Raw genomic sequence first — 17,848 nt, 5'->3', positions numbered from 1 at the left:
ACGTATCTCGATTTACAAGGACAATGCAGGGAATCCAGAGTATTTCATATGGACGCAAATTGTGTGTTAATTCGTCATTGTCAGGGAGCGAGGGATGCAGTAAAGGAGGAATAATGCATCGGAAAAGAGATACTCGGAACCCCAAAGAAAATCCTATCGTTTCTGTAGAAACGCATCTCGATTTAGGATGACAATGCAGGGAATCCAGAGTATTTCATATGGACGCAAATTGTGTGTTAATTTGTCAATGTGAGGAAGCGAGGGATGCAGTAAAGGAGGAATAATGCATCGGAAAAGAGATACTCGGAACCCCAAAGAAAATCCTATCGTTTCCGTAGAAACGTATCTCGATTTAGAAGGACAATGCAGGGAATCCAGAGTATATCATATGGACGCAAATTGTGTGTTAATTCGTCAATGTGAGGGAGCGAGGGATGCAGTAAAGGAGGAATAATGCATCGGAAAAGAGATACTCGGAACCCCAAAGAAAATCCTATCGTTTCTGTAGAAACGCATCTCGATTTAGGATGACAATGCAGGGAATCCAGAGTATTTCATATGGACGCAAATTGTGTGTTAATTTGTCAATGTGAGGAAGCGAGGGATGCAGTAAAGGAGGAATAATGCATCGGAAAAGAGATACTCGGAACCCCAAAGAAAATCCTATCGTTTCCGTAGAAACGTATCTCGATTTACAAGGACAATGCAGGGAATCCAGAGTATTTCATATGGACGCAAATTGTGTGTTAATTCGTCAATGTCAGGGAGCGAGGGATGCAGTAAAGGAGGAATAATGCATCGGAAAAGAGATACTCGGAACCCCAAAGAAAATCCTATCGTTTCCATAGAAACGTATCTCGATTTAGAAGGACAATGCAGGGAATCTAGAGTATTTCATATGGACGCAAATTGTGTGTTAATTCGTCAATGTGAGGGAGTGAGGGATGCAGTAAAGGAGGAATAATGCATCGGAAAAGAGATACTCGACTACCAAAAGAAAATCCTATCGTTTCCGTAGAAACGTATCTCGTTTAAGAAAGATAATGCAGGGAACCCAGAGTATTTCATATGGACGCAATTTGTGTGTTAATTCGGCAATGTGAGGGAGCGAGGGATGCAGTAAAGGAGGAATAATGCATCGGAAAAGAGATACTCGGAACCCCAAAGAAAATCCTATCGTTTCCGTAGAAACGAATCCCGATTTAGAAGGACAATGCAGGGAATCCAGAGTATTTCATATGGACCCAAATTGTGTGTTAATTCGTCAATGTGAGGGAACGAGGGATGCAAGAAAGGAGGAATAATGCATCGGAAAAGAGATACTCGGAACCCCAAAGAAAATCCTATCGTTTCCGTAGAAACGTATCTCGATTTAGAAGGACAATGCAGGGAATCCAGAGTATTTCATATGGACGCAAATTGTGTGTTAATTCGTCAATGTGAGTTAGGCAGGGATGCAGTAAAGGAGGAATAATGCATCGGAAAAGAGATACTCGGAACCCCAAAGAAAATCCTGTCGTTTCCGTAGAAACGTATCTCGATTTAGAAGGACAATGCAGGGAATCCAGAGTATTTCATATGGACGCAATTTGTGTGTTAATTCGGCAATGTGAGGGAGCGAGGGATGCAGTAAAGGAGGAATAATGCATCGGAAAAGAGATACTCGGAACCCCAAAGAAAATCATATCGTTTCCGTAGAAACGTATCTCGATTTAGAAGGACAATGCAGGGAATCCAGAGTATTTCATATGGACGCAAATTGTGTGTTAATTCGTCAATGTGAGGGAGCGAGGAATGCAGTGAAGGAGGAATAATGCATCGGAAAAGAGATACTCTTAACCCCAAAGAAAATCCTATCTTATCCGATGAAACGTATAACGATTTAGAAGGACAATGCAGGGAATCCAGAGTATTTCATATGGACGCAAATTGTGACTTAATTCGTCAATGAGAGAAGCGAGGGATGCAGTAAAGGAGGAATAATGCATCGGAAAAGAGATACTTGGAACCCCAAAGAAAAGCCTATCGTTTCCGTAGAAACGTATCTCGATTTAGATGGACAATGCAGGGAATCCAGAGTATTTCATATGGACGCAAATTGTGTGTTAATTCGTCAATGTGAGGGAGCGAGGGATGCAGTAAAGGAGGAATAATGCATCGGAAAAGAGATACTTGGAACCCCAAAGAAAATCCTATCGTTTCCGTAGAAAGGTATCTCGATTTAGAAGGACAATGCAGCGAATCCAGAGTATTTCATAAGGACGCAAATTGTGTGTTAATTCGTCAATGTGAGGGAGCGAGGGGAGCAGTAAAGGAGGAATAATGCATCGGAAAAGAGATACTCGGAACCCCAAAGAAAATCCTATCGTGTCCGTAGAAACGAATCCCGATTTAGAAGGACAATGCAGGGAACCCAGAGTATTTCATATAGACGCAATTTGTGTGTTAATTCGTCAATGTGAGGGAGCGAGGGATGCAGTAAAGGAGGAATAATGCATTGGAAAAGAGATCCTCGGAATCCCAAAGAAAATCCTATCGTTTCCTTAGAAACGTATCTCGATTTAGAAGGACAATGCAGGGAATCCAGCGTATTTCATATGGACGCAAATTGTGTGTTAATTCGTCAATGTGAGGAAGCGAGGGATGCAGTAAAGGAGGAATAATGCATCGGAAAGGAGATACGCGGAACCCCAAAGAAAATCCTATCGTTTCCATAGAAACGTATCTCGATTTAGAAGGACAATGCAGGGAATCCAGTTTGTTTCATATGGAACCAAATTGTGTGTTAATTCTTCAATGTGAGGGAGCGAGTGATGCAGTAAAGGAGGAATAATGCATCGGATAAGAGATACTCGGAACCCCAAAGAAAATCTTATCGTTTCTGTAGAAACGTATCTCGATTTAGAAGGACAATGCAGGGAATCCAGAGTATTTCATATGGACGCAAATTGTGTGTTAATTCGTCAATGTGAGGGAGCGAGGGATGCAGTAAAGGATGAATAATGCATCGGAAAAGAGATACTCGGAACCCCAAAGAAAATCCTATCGTTTCCATAGAAACGTATCTCGATATAGAAGGACAATGCAGGGAATCCGGAGTATATCATATGGACGCAAATTGTGTGTTAATTCGTCAATGTGAGGGAGCGAGGGATGCAGTAAAGGAGGAATAATGCATCGGAAAAGAAATACTCGGAACCCCAAAGAAAATCCTTTCGTTTCCGTAGAAACGTATCTCGATTTACAAGGACAATGCAGGGAATCCAGAGTATTTCATATGGACGCAAATTGTGTGTTAATTCGTCATTGTCAGGGAGCGAGGGATGCAGTAAAGGAGGAATAATGCATCGGAAAAGAGATACTCGGAACCCCAAAGAAAATCCTATCGTTTCTGTAGAAACGCATCTCGATTTATGATGACAATGCAGGGAATCCAGAGTATTTCATATGGACGCAAATTGTGTGTTAATTTGTCAATGTGAGGAAGCGAGGGATGCAGTAAAGGAGGAATAATGCATCGGAAAAGAGATACTCGGAACCCCAAAGAAAATCCTATCGTTTCCGTAGAAACGTATCTCGATTTAGAAGGACAATGCAGGGAATCCAGAGTATATCATATGGACGCAAATTGTGTGTTAATTCGTCAATGTGAGGGAGCGAGGGATGCAGTAAAGGAGGAATAATGCATCGGAAAAGAGATACTCGGAACCCCAAAGAAAATCCTATCGTTTCTGTAGAAACGCATCTCGATTTAGGATGACAATGCAGGGAATCCAGAGTATTTCATATGGACGCAAATTGTGTGTTAATTTGTCAATGTGAGGAAGCGAGGGATGCAGTAAAGGAGGAATAATGCATCGGAAAAGAGATACTCGGAACCCCAAAGAAAATCCTATCGTTTCCGTAGAAACGTATCTCGATTTACAAGGACAATGCAGGGAATCCAGAGTATTTCATATGGACGCAAATTGTGTGTTAATTCGTCAATGTCAGGGAGCGAGGGATGCAGTAAAGGAGGAATAATGCATCGGAAAAGAGATACTCGGAACCCCAAAGAAAATCCTATCGTTTCCATAGAAACGTATCTCGATTTAGAAGGACAATGCAGGGAATCTAGAGTATTTCATATGGACGCAAATTGTGTGTTAATTCGTCAATGTGAGGGAGTGAGGGATGCAGTAAAGGAGGAATAATGCATCGGAAAAGAGATACTCGACTACCAAAAGAAAATCCTATCGTTTCCGTTGAAACGTATCTCGTTTAAGAAAGATAATGCAGGGAACCCAGAGTATTTCATATGGACGCAATTTGTGTGTTAATTCGGCAATGTGAGGGAGCGAGGGATGCAGTAAAGGAGGAATAATGCATCGGAAAAGAGATACTCGGAACCCCAAAGAAAATCCTATCGTTTCCGTAGAAACGAATCCCGATTTAGAAGGACAATGCAGGGAATCCAGAGTATTTCATATGGACCCAAATTGTGTGTTAATTCGTCAATGTGAGGGAACGAGGGATGCAAGAAAGGAGGAATAATGCATCGGAAAAGAGATACTCGGAACCCCAAAGAAAATCCTATCGTTTCCATAGAAACGTATCTCGATATAGAAGGACAATGCAGGGAATCCGGAGTATATCATATGGACGCAAATTGTGTGTTAATTCGTCAATGTGAGGGAGCGAGGGATGCAGTAAAGGAGGAATAATGCATCGGAAAAGAAATACTCGGAACCCCAAAGAAAATCCTTTCGTTTCCGTAGAAACGTATCTCGATTTACAAGGACAATGCAGGGAATCCAGAGTATTTCATATGGACGCAAATTGTGTGTTAATTCGTCATTGTCAGGGAGCGAGGGATGCAGTAAAGGAGGAATAATGCATCGGAAAAGAGATACTCGGAACCCCAAAGAAAATCCTATCGTTTCTGTAGAAACGCATCTCGATTTAGGATGACAATGCAGGGAATCCAGAGTATTTCATATGGACGCAAATTGTGTGTTAATTTGTCAATGTGAGGAAGCGAGGGATGCAGTAAAGGAGGAATAATGCATCGGAAAAGAGATACTCGGAACCCCAAAGAAAATCCTATCGTTTCCGTAGAAACGTATCTCGATTTAGAAGGACAATGCAGGGAATCCAGAGTATATCATATGGACGCAAATTGTGTGTTAATTCGTCAATGTGAGGGAGCGAGGGATGCAGTAAAGGAGGAATAATGCATCGGAAAAGAGATACTCGGAACCCCAAAGAAAATCCTATCGTTTCTGTAGAAACGCATCTCGATTTAGGATGACAATGCAGGGAATCCAGAGTATTTCATATGGACGCAAATTGTGTGTTAATTTGTCAATGTGAGGAAGCGAGGGATGCAGTAAAGGAGGAATAATGCATCGGAAAAGAGATACTCGGAACCCCAAAGAAAATCCTATCGTTTCCGTAGAAACGTATCTCGATTTACAAGGACAATGCAGGGAATCCAGAGTATTTCATATGGACGCAAATTGTGTGTTAATTCGTCAATGTCAGGGAGCGAGGGATGCAGTAAAGGAGGAATAATGCATCGGAAAAGAGATACTCGGAACCCCAAAGAAAATCCTATCGTTTCCATAGAAACGTATCTCGATTTAGAAGGACAATGCAGGGAATCTAGAGTATTTCATATGGACGCAAATTGTGTGTTAATTCGTCAATGTGAGGGAGTGAGGGATGCAGTAAAGGAGGAATAATGCATCGGAAAAGAGATACTCGACTACCAAAAGAAAATCCTATCGTTTCCGTAGAAACGTATCTCGTTTAAGAAAGATAATGCAGGGAACCCAGAGTATTTCATATGGACGCAATTTGTGTGTTAATTCGGCAATGTGAGGGAGCGAGGGATGCAGTAAAGGAGGAATAATGCATCGGAAAAGAGATACTCGGAACCCCAAAGAAAATCCTATCGTTTCCGTAGAAACGAATCCCGATTTAGAAGGACAATGCAGGGAATCCAGAGTATTTCATATGGACCCAAATTGTGTGTTAATTCGTCAATGTGAGGGAACGAGGGATGCAAGAAAGGAGGAATAATGCATCGGAAAAGAGATACTCGGAACCCCAAAGAAAATCCTATCGTTTCCGTAGAAACGTATCTCGATTTAGAAGGACAATGCAGGGAATCCAGAGTATTTCATATGGACGCAAATTGTGTGTTAATTCGTCAATGTGAGTTAGGCAGGGATGCAGTAAAGGAGGAATAATGCATCGGAAAAGAGATACTCGGAACCCCAAAGAAAATCCTGTCGTTTCCGTAGAAACGTATCTCGATTTAGAAGGACAATGCAGGGAATCCAGAGTATTTCATATGGACGCAATTTGTGTGTTAATTCGGCAATGTGAGGGAGCGAGGGATGCAGTAAAGGTGGAATAATGCATCGGAAAAGAGGCACTCGGAACCGCAAAGAAAATCCTATCGTTTCCGTAGAAACGTATCTTGATTTAGAAGGACAATGCAGGGAATCCAGAGTATTTCATATGGACGCAAATTGTGTGTTAATTCGTCATGTGAGGGAGCGAGGGATGCAGTAAAGGAGGAATAATGCATCGGAAAAGAGATACTCGGAACCCCAAATAAAATCATATCGTTTCCGTAGAAACGTATCTCGATTTAGAAGGACAATGCAGGGAATCCAGAGTATTTCATATGGACGCAAATTGTGTGTTAATTCGTCAATGTGAGGGAGCGAGGAATGCAGTGAAGGAGGAATAATGCATCGGAAAAGAGATACTCTTAACCCCAAAGAAAATCCTATCTTATCCGTAGAAACGTATAACGATTTAGAAGGACAATGCAGGGAATCCAGAGTATTTCATATGGACGCAAAATGTGTGTTAATTCGTCAATGTGAGGGAGCGAGGGATGCAGTAAAGGATGAATAATGCATCGGAAAAGAGATACTCGGAACCCCAAAGAAAATCCTATCGTTTCCGTAGAACCGTATCTCGATATAGAAGGACGATGAAGGGAATCCGGAGTATATCATATGGACGCAAATTTTGTGTTAATTCGTCAATGTGAGGGAGCGAGGGATGCAGTAAAGGAGGAATAGATGCAGTAAAGGAGGAATAATGCATCGGAAAAGAGATACTCGACACCCAAAAGAAAATCCTATCGTTTCCGTAGAAACGTATCTCGTTTTAGAAAGATAATGCAGAGAACCCAGCGTATTTCATATGGACGCAAATTGTGTGTTAATTCGGCAATGTGAGGGAGCGAGGGATGCAGTAAAGGAGGAACAATGCATCGGAAAAGAGATACTCGGAACCCCAAAGAAAATCCAATCGTTTCCGTAGAAACGTATCTCGATTTAGAAGGACAATGCAGGGAATACAGAGTATTTCATATGGACGCAAATTGTGTGTTAATTCGTCAATGTGAGGAAGCAAGGGATGCAGTAAAGGAGGAATAATGCATCGGAAAAGAGATACGCGGAACCCCAAAGAAAATCCTATCGTTTCTGTAGAGACGTATCTCGATTTAAAAGGACAATGCAGGGAATCCAGAGTATTTCATACGGACGCAAATTCTGTGTTAATTCGTCAATGTGAGGGAGCGAGGGATGCAGTAAAGGAGGAATAATGCATCGGAAAAGAGGCACTCGGAACCGCAAAGAAAATCCTATCGTTTCCGTAGAAACGTATCTTGATTTAGAAGGACAATGCAGGGAATCCAGAGTATTTCATATGGACGAGAATTGTGTGTTAATTCGTCAATTTGAGGGAGCGAGGGATGCAGTAAAGGAGGAATAATGCATCGGAAAAGAGATACTCGGAACCCCAAAGAAAATCATGTCGTTTCCGTAGAAACGTATCTGGATTTAGAAGGACAATGCAGGGTATCCAGAGTATTTCATATGGACGCAAATTGTGTGTTAATTCGTCAATGTGAGGGAGCGAGGAATGCAGTGAAGGAGGAATAATGCATCGGAAAAGAGATACTCTTAACCCCAAAGAAAATCCTATCTTATCCGTAGAAACGTATAACGATTTAGAAGGACAATGCAGGGAATCCAGAGTATTTCATATGGACGCAAATTGTGAGTTAATTCGTCAATGTGAGGGAGCGAGTGATGCAGTAAAGGAGGAATAATGCATCGGAAAAGAGATACTTGGAACCCCAAAGAAAATCCTATCGTTTCCGTAGAAACGTATCTCGATTTAGATGGACAATGCAGGGAATCCAGAGTATTTCATATGGACGCAAATTGTGTGTTAATTCGTCAATGTGAGGGAGCGAGGGATGCAGTAAAGGAGGAATAATGCATCGGAAAAGAGATACTCGGAACCCCAAAGAAAATCCTATCGTTTCCGTAGAAACGTATCTCGATTTAGAAGGACAATGCAGCGAATCCAGAGTATTTCATATGGACGCAAATTGTGTGTTAATTCGTCAATGTGAGGGAGCGAGGGAAGCAGTAAAGGAGGAATAATGCATCGGAAAAGAGATACTCGGAACCCCAAAGAAAATCCCATCCCTTTCCGTAGAAACGAATCCCGATTTAGAAGGACAATGCAGGGAACCCAGAGTACTTCATATAGACGCAATTTGTGTGTTAATTCGTCAATGTGAGGGAGCGAGGGATGCAGTAAAGGAGGAATAATGCATCGGAAAAGAGATCCTCGGAATCCCAAAGAAAATCCTATCGTTTCCATAGAAACGTATCTCGATTTAGAAGGACAATGCAGGGAATCCAGAGTATTTCATATGGACGCAAATTGTGTGTTAATTCGTCAATGTGAGGAAGCGAGGGATGCAGTAAAGGAGGAATAATGCATCGGAAAGGAGATACTCGGAACCCCAAAGAAAATCCTATCGTTTCCATAGAAACGTATCTCGATTTAGAAGGACAATGCAGGGAATCCAGAGTATTTCATATGGACGCAATTTGTGTGTTAATTCGTCAATGTGAGGGAGCGAGGGATGCAGTAAAGGAGGAATAATGCATCGGAAAAGAGATACTCGGAACCCCAAAGAAAATCCTATCGTTTCTGTAGAAACGAATCCCGATTTAGGAGGACAATGCAGGGAACCCAGAGTATTTCATATGGACGCAATTTGTGTGTTAATTCGTCAATGTGAGGGAGCGAGGGATGCAGTAAAGGAGGAATAATGCATCGGAAAAGAGATACTCGGAACCCCAAAGAAAATCCTATCGTTTCCGTAGAAACGTATCTCGATTTAGAAGGACAATGCAGGGAATCCAGAGTATTTCATATGGACGCAAATTGTGTGTTAATTCGTCAATGTGAGGAAGCGAGGGATGCAGTAAAGGAGGAATAATGCATCGGAAAGGAGATACGCGGAACCCCAAAGAAAATCCTATCGTTTCCGTAGAAACGTATCTCGATTTAGAAGGACAATGCAGGGAATCCAGAGTATTTCCTACGGACGCAAATTGTGTGTTAATTCGTCAATGTGAGGGAGCGAGGGATGCAGTAAAGAGGAATAATGCATCGGAAAAGAGATACTTGGAACCCCAAAGAAAATCCTATCGTTTCCGTAGAAACGTACCTTGATTTAGAAGGACAATGCAGGGAATCCAGAGTATTTCATATGGACGCAAATTGTGTGTTAATTCGTCAATGTGAGGGAGCGAGGGATGCAGTAAAGGAGGAATAATGCATCGGAAAAGAGATACTTGGAACCCCAAAGAAAATCCTATCGTTTCCGTAGAAACGTATCTCGATTTAGAAGGACAATGCAGGGAATCCAGAGTATTTCATATGGACGCAAATTGTGTGTTAATTCGTCAATGTGAGGGAGCGAGGAATGCAGTAAAGGAGGAATAATGCATCGGAAAAGAGATACTCTTAACCCCAAAGAAAATCCTATCTTATCCGTAGAAACGTATCTCGATTTAGAAGGACAATGCAGGGAATCCAGAGTATTTCATATGGGCGCAATTGTGTGTTAATTCGTCAATATGATTGAGCGAGGGATACAGTAAAGGAGGAATAATGCATCGGAAAAGAGATACTCGGAACCCCAAAGAAAATCCTTTCGTTTCCATAGAAACGTATCTCGATTTAGAGGGACAATGCAGGGAATCCAGAGTATTTCATATGGATGCAAATTGTGTGTTAATTCGTCAATGTGAGGGAGCGAGGGATGCAGTAAAGGAGGAATAATGCATCGGAAAAGAGATACTCGGAACCCCAAAGAAAATCCTATCGTTTCCGTAGAAACGAATCCCGATTTAGAAGGACAATGCAGGGAATCCAAAGAATTTCATATGGACGCAAATTGTGTGTTAATTTGTCAATGTGAGGGAGCGAGGTACGCAGTAAAGGAGGAATAATGCATCAGAACAGTGATACTCGGAACCCCAAACAAAATCCTATCGTTTCCGTAGAAACATATCTCGAATTAGAAGGACAATGCAGGGAATCCAGAGTATTTCATATGGACGCAAATTGTCTGTTAATTGGTCAATGTGAGGGAGCGAGGGATGCAGTAAAGGAGGAATAATGTATCGGAAAAGAGATACTTGGAACCCCAAAGAAAATCCTATCGTTTCCGTAGAAACGAATCCCGATTTAGAAGGACAATGCAGGGAATCCAGAGTATTTCATATGGACGCAATTTGTGTGTTAATTCGTCAATGTGAGGGAGCGAGGGATGCAGTAAAGGAGGAATAATGCATCGGAAAAGAGGTACTCGGAACCCCAAAGAAAATCCTATCGTTTCCATAGAAACGAATCCCGATTTAGAAGGACAATGCAGGGAACCCAGAGTATTTCATATGGACGCAATTTGTGTGTTAATTCGTCAATGTGAGGGAGCGAGGGATGCAGTAAAGGAGGAATAATGCATCGGAAAAGAGATACTCGGAACCCCAAAGAAAATCCTATCGTTTCCGTAGAAACGTATCTCGATTTAGAAGGACAATGCAGGGAATCCAGAGTATTTCATATGGACGCAAATTGTGTGTTAATTCGTCAATGTGAGGAAGCGAGGGATGCAGTAAAGGAGGAATAATGCATCGGAAAGGAGATACGCGGAACCCCAAAGAAAATCCTACCGTTTCCGTAGAAACGTATCTCGATTTGGAAGGACAATGCAGGGAATCCAGAGTATTTCATACGGACGCAAATTGTGTGTTAATTCGGCAATGTGAGGGAGCGAGGGATGCAGTAAACGAGGAATAATGCATCGGAAAAGAGATACTCGGAACCCCAAAGAAAATCCTATCGTTTCCGTAGAAACGTACCTTGATTTAGAAGGACAATGCAGGGAATCCAGAGTATTTCATATGGACGCAAATTGTGTGTTAATTCGTCAATGTGAGGGAGCGAGGGATGCAGTAAAGGAGGAATAATGCATGGGAAAAGAGATACTCGGAACCCCAAAGAAAATCCTATCGTTTCCGTAGAAACGTATCTCGATTTAGAAGGCAATGCAGGGAATCCAGAGTATTTCATATGGACGCAAATTGTGTGTTAATTCGTCAATGTGAGGGAGCGAGGGATGCAGTAAAGGAGGAATAATGCATGGGAAAAGAGATACTCGGAACCCCAAAGAAAATCCTATCGTTTCCGTAGAAACGTATCTCGATTTAGAAGGACAATGCAGGGAATCCAGAGTATTTCATATGGACGCAAATTGTGTGTTAATTCGTCAATGTGAGGGAGCGATGGATGCAGTAAAAGAGGAATAATGCATCGGAAAAGAGATACTCGGAACCCCAAAGAAAATCCTAGCGTTTCCGTAGAAACGTATTTCTATTTAGAAGGACAATGCAGGGAATCCAGAGTATTTCATATGGACGCAAATTGTGTGTTAATTCGTCAATGTGAGGGAGCGAGGGATGCAGTAAAGGAGGAATAATGCATCGGAAAAGAGATACTCGGAACCCCAAATAAAATCCTATCGTTTCCGTAGAAACGTATCTCGATTTAGAAGGACAATGCAGGGAATTCAGAGTATTTCATATGGACGCAAATTGTGTGTTAATGCGTCAATGTGAGGGAGCGAGGGATGCAGTAAAGGGGGAATAATGCATCGGAAAAGAGATACTCGGAACCCCAAAGAAAATCCTATCGTTTCCATAGAAACGTATCTCGATTTAGAAGGACAATGCAGGGAATCCAGAGTATTTCATATGGACGCAAATTGTGTGTTAATTCGTCAATGTGAGGGAGCGAGAGATGCAGTAAAGGAGGAATAATGCATCGGAAAAGAGATACTCGGAACCCCAAAGAAAATCCTATCGTTTCCGTAGAAACGAATTCCGATTTAGAAGGACAATGCAGGGAACCCAGAGTATTTCATATGGACGCAATTTGTGTGTTAATTCGTCAATGTGAGGGAGCGAGGGATGCAGTAAAGGAGGAATAATGCATCGGAAAAGAGATACTCGGAACCCCAAAGAAAATCCTATCGTTTCCGTAGAAACGTATCTCGATTTAGAAGGACAAAGCAGGGAATCCAGAGTATTTCATATGGACGCAAATTGTGTGTTAATTCGTCAATGTGAGGAAGCGAGGGATGCAGTAAAGGAGGAATAATGCATCGGAAAGGAGATACGCGGAACCCCAAAGAAAATCCTATCGTTTCCGTAGAAACGTATCTCGATTTAGAAGGACACTGCAGGGAATCCAGAGTATTTCATATGGACGCAAATTGTGTGTTAATTCGTCAATGTGAGGGAGCGAGGGATGCAGTAAAGGAGGAATAATGCATCGGAAAAGAGGTAGTCGGAACCCCAAAGAAAATCCTAACGTTTCCGTAGAAACGTACCTTGATTTAGAAGGACAATGCAGGGAATCCAGAGTATTTCATATGGACGCAAATTGTGTGTTAATTCGTCAATGTGATGGAGCGAGGGATGCAGTAAAGGAGGAATAATGCATCGGAAAAGAGATACTCAGAACCTCAAAGAAAATCCTCTCGTTTCCGTAGAAACATATCTCGATTTAGAAGGACAATGCAGCGAATCCAGAGTATTTCATATGGACGCAAATTGTGTGTTAATTCGTCAATGTGAGGGAGCGAGGAATGCAGTAAAGGAGGAATAATGCATCGGAAAAGAGATACTCTTAACCCCAAAGAAAATCCTATCTTATCCGTAGAAACGTATCTCGATTTAGAAGGACAATGCAGGGAGTCCAGAGTATTTCATATGGACGCAAATTGTGTGTTAATTCGTCAATGTGAGGGAGCGAGGGATGCAGTAAAGGAGGAATAATGCATCGGAAAAGAGATACTCGGAACCCCAAGGAAAATCCTATCGTTTCCGTAGAAACGTATCTCGATTTAGAAGGACAATGCAGGGAGTCCAGAGTATTTCATATGGACGCAAATTGTGTGTTAATTCGTCAATGTGAGGGAGCGAGGAATGCAGTAAAGGAGGAATAATGCATCGGAAAAGAGATACTCTTAACCCCAAAGAAAATCCTATCTTATCCGTAGAAACGTATCTCGATTTAGAAGGACAATGCAGGGAATCCAGAGTATTTCATATGGACGCAAATTGTGTGTTAATTCGTCAATGTGAGGGAGCAAGGGATGCAGTAAAGGAGGAATAATGCATCGGAAATGAGATACTCGGAACCCCAAAGAAAATCCTATCGTTTCCGTAGAAACGTATCTCGATTTAGAAGGACAATGCAGGGAATCCAGAGTATTTCATATGGACGCAAATTGTGTGTTAATTGGTCAATGTGAGGGAGCGAGGAATGCAGTAAAGGAGGAATAATGCATCGGAAAAGAGATACTCAGAACCCCAAAGAAAATCCTATCGTTTCCGTAGAAACGTATCTCGATTTAGGACAATGCAGGGAATACAGAGTATTTCATATGGACGCAAATTGTGTGTTAATTCGTCAATGTGAGGGAGCGAGTGATGCAGTAAAGGAGGAATAATGCATCGGAAAAGAGATACTCGGAACCCCAAAGAAAATCCTATCGTTTCCGTAGAAACGAATCCCGATTTAGAAGGACAATGCAGGGAACCCAGAGTATTTCATATGGACGCAATTTGTATGTTAATTCGTCAATGTGAGGGAGCGAGGGATGCAGTAAAGGAGGAATAATGCTTCGGAAAAGAGATACTCGGAACCCCAAAGAAAAACCTATCGTTTCCATAGAAACGTATCTCGATTTAGAAGGACAATGCAGGGAATCCAGAGTAATTCATATGGACGCAAATTGTGTGTTAATTCGTCAATGTGAGGGAGCGAGGGATGCAGTAAAGAAGGAATAATGCATCGGAAAAGAGATACTCGGAACCCCAAAGAAAATCCTATCGTTTCCGTAGAAACGTATCTCGATTTAGAAAGATAATGCAGGGAACCCAGAGTATTTCATATGGACGCAATTTGTGTGTTAATTCGGCAATGTGAGGGAGCGAGGGATGCAGTAAAGGAGGAATAATGCATCGCAAAAGAGATACTCGGAACCCCAAAGAAAATCCTATCGTTTCCGTAGAAAAGTATCTCGATTTAGGAGGACAATGCAGGGAATCCAGAGTATTTCATATGGACGCAAATTGTGTGTTAATTCGTCAATGTGAGGGAGCGAGGGATGCAGTAAAGGAGGAATAATGCATCGGAAAAAAGATACTCGGAACCCCAAAGAAAATCCTATCGTTTCCGTAGAAACGTATCTTGATTTAGAAGGACAATGCAGGGAATCCAGAGTATATCATTTGGACGCAAATTGTGTGTTAATTCGTCAATGTGAGGGAGCGAGGGATGCAGTAAAGGAGGAATAATGCATCGGAAAAGAGATACTCGGAACCCCAAAGAAACTCCTATCGTTTCCGTAGAAACGTATCTCGATTTAGAAGGACAATGCAGGGAATCCAGAGTATTTCATATGGACGCAAATAGTGTGTTAATTCGTCAATGTCAGGGAGCGAGGGATGCAGTAAAGGAGGAATAATGCATCGGAAAAGAGATACTCGGAACCCCAAAGAAAATCCTATCGTTTCCGTAGAAACGTATCTCGATTTAGAAGGACAATGCAGGGAATCCAGAGCATTTCATATGGACGCTAATTGTGTGTTAATTCGTCAATGTGAGGAAGCGAGGGATGCAGTAAATAGGTATAATGCATCGGAAAAGAGATAGTCGGAACCCCAAAGAAAATCCTATCGTTTCCGTAGAAACGTATCTCGATTTAGAAGGACAATGCAGGGAATCCAGAGTATTTCATATGGACGCAAATTGTGTGTTAATTCGTCAATGTGAGGGAGCGAGGGATGCAGTAAAGGAGGAATAATGCATCGGAAAAGAGATAGTCGGAACCCCAAAGAAAATCCTATCGTTTCCGTAGAAACGTATCTCGATTTAGAAGGACAATGCAGGGACTCCAGAGTATTTCATATGGACGCAAATTGTGTGTTAATTCGTCAATGTGAGGGAGCGAGGGATGCAGTAAAGGAGGAATAATTCTTCGGAAAAGAGATACTCGGAACCCCAAAGAAAATCCTATCGTTTCCGTAGAAACGTATCTCGATTTAGGAGGACAATGCAGGGAATCCAGAGTATTTCATATGGACGCAAATTGTGTGTTAATTCGTCAATGTGAGGGAGCGAGGGATGCAGTAAGGGATGAATAATGCATCAGAAAAGAGATACTCGGAACCCCAAAGAAAATCCTATCGTTTCCGTAGATACGTACCTCGATATAGAAGGACAATGCAGGGAATCCGGAGTATATCATATGGACGGAAATTGTGTCTTAATTCGTCAATGTGAGGGAGCGAGGGATGCAGTAAAGGAGGAATAGATGCAGTAAAGGAGGAATAATGCATCGGAAAAGAGATACTCGACTCCCAAAAGAAAATCCTATCGTTTCCGTAGAAACGTGTCTCGTTTTAGAAAGATAATGCAGGGAACCCAGAGTATTTCATATGGACGCAATTAGTGTGTTACTTCGGCAATGTGAGGGAGCGAGGGATGCAGTAAAGGAGGAATAATGCATCGGAAAAGAGATACTCGGAACCCCAAAGAAAATCCTATCGTTTCCGTTGAAACGTATCTCGATTTAGAAGGACAATGCAAGGAATCCAGAGTATTTCATATGGACGCAAATTGTGTGTTAATTCGTCAATGTGAGGGAGCGAGGGATGCAGTAAATTAGGAATAATGCATCGGAAAAGAGATACTCGGAACCCCAAAGAAAATCCTATCTTTTCCGTAGAAACGTATCTCGATTTAGAAGGACAATGCACGAATCCAGAGTATTTCATATGGACGCAAATTGTGTGTTAATTCGTCAGTGTGAGGGAGCAAGGGATGCAGTAAAGGAGGAATAATGCATCGGAAAAGAGATACTCGGAACCCCAAAGAAAATCCTATCGTTTCCGTAGAAGCGTATCTCGATTTAGAAGGACAATGCAGGGAATGCAGAGTATTTCATATGGACGCAAATTGTGTGTTAATTCGTCAATGTGAGGGAGCGAGGGATGCAGTAAAGGAGGAATAAGGCATCGAAAAAGAGATACTTGGAACCCCAAAGAAAATCCTATCTTTTCCGTAGAAACGTATCTCGATTTAGAAGGACAATGCAGGGAATGCAGAGTATTTCATATGGACGCAAATTGTGTGTTAATTCGTCAATGTGAGGGAGCGAGGGATGCAGTAAAGGAGGAATAATGCATCGGAAAGGAAATACCCGACTCCCAAAAGGAAATCCTATCGTTTCCGTAGAAACGTATCTCGTTTTAGAAAGATAATGCAGGGAACCCAGAGTATTTCATATGGACGCAAATTGTGTGCTAATTCGGCAATGTGAGAGAGCGAGGGATGCAGTAAAGGAGGAATAATGCATCGGAAAAGAGATACTCGGAACCCCAAAGAAAATCCTATCGTTTCCACATAAACGTATCTCGATTTAGAAGGACAATGCAAGGAATCCAGAGTATTTCATATGGACGCAAATTGTGTGTTAATTCGTCAATGTGAGGGAGCGAGGGATGCAGTAAAGGAGCAATAATGCATCGGAAAAGAGATACTCGACTCCCAAAAGAAAATCCTATCGTTTCCGTAGAAACGTATCTCGATTTAGAAAGATAATGCAGGGAACCCAGAGTATTTCATATGGACGCAATTTGTGTGTTAATTCGGCAATGTGAGGGAGCGAGGGATGCAGTAAAGGAGGAATAATGCATCGGAAAGGAAATACCCGACTCCCAAAAGAAAATCCTATCGTTTCCGTAGAAACGTATCTCGTTTTAGAAAGATAATGCAGGGAACCCAGAGTATTTCATATGGACGCAAATTGTGTGCTAATTCGGCAATGTGAGAGAGCGAGGGATGCAGTAAAGGAGGAATAATGCATCGGAAAAGAGATACTCGGAACCCCAAAGAAAATCCTATCGTTTCCACATAAACGTATCTCGATTTAGAAGGACAATGCAAGGAATCCAGAGTATTTCATATGGACGCAAATTGTGTGTTAATTCGTCAGTGTGAGGGAGCAAGGGATGCAGTAAAGGAGGAATAATGCATCGGAAAAGAGATACTCGGAACCCCAAAGAAAATCCTATCGTTTCCGTAGAAGCGTATCTCGATTTAGAAGGACAATGCAGGGAATGCAGAGTATTTCATATGGACGCAATTTGTGTGTTAATTCGGCAATGTGAGGAAGCGAGGGATGCAGTAAAGGAGGAATAATGCATCGGAAAAGAGGTAGTCGGAACCCCAAAGAAAATCCTAACGTTTCCGTAGAAACGTACCTTGATTTAGAAGGACAATGCAGGGAATCCAGAGTATTTCATATGGACGCAAATTGTGTGTTAATTCGTCAATGTGATGGAGCGAGGGATGCAGTAAAGGAGGAATAATGCATCGGAAAAGAGATACTCAG

This window comes from Schistocerca nitens, chromosome 1, assembly GCF_023898315.1.
Source record: "Schistocerca nitens isolate TAMUIC-IGC-003100 chromosome 1, iqSchNite1.1, whole genome shotgun sequence".
Lineage (NCBI taxonomy): Eukaryota > Metazoa > Arthropoda > Insecta > Orthoptera > Acrididae > Schistocerca > Schistocerca nitens.
This window is presented reverse-complemented; position numbering follows the sequence as displayed.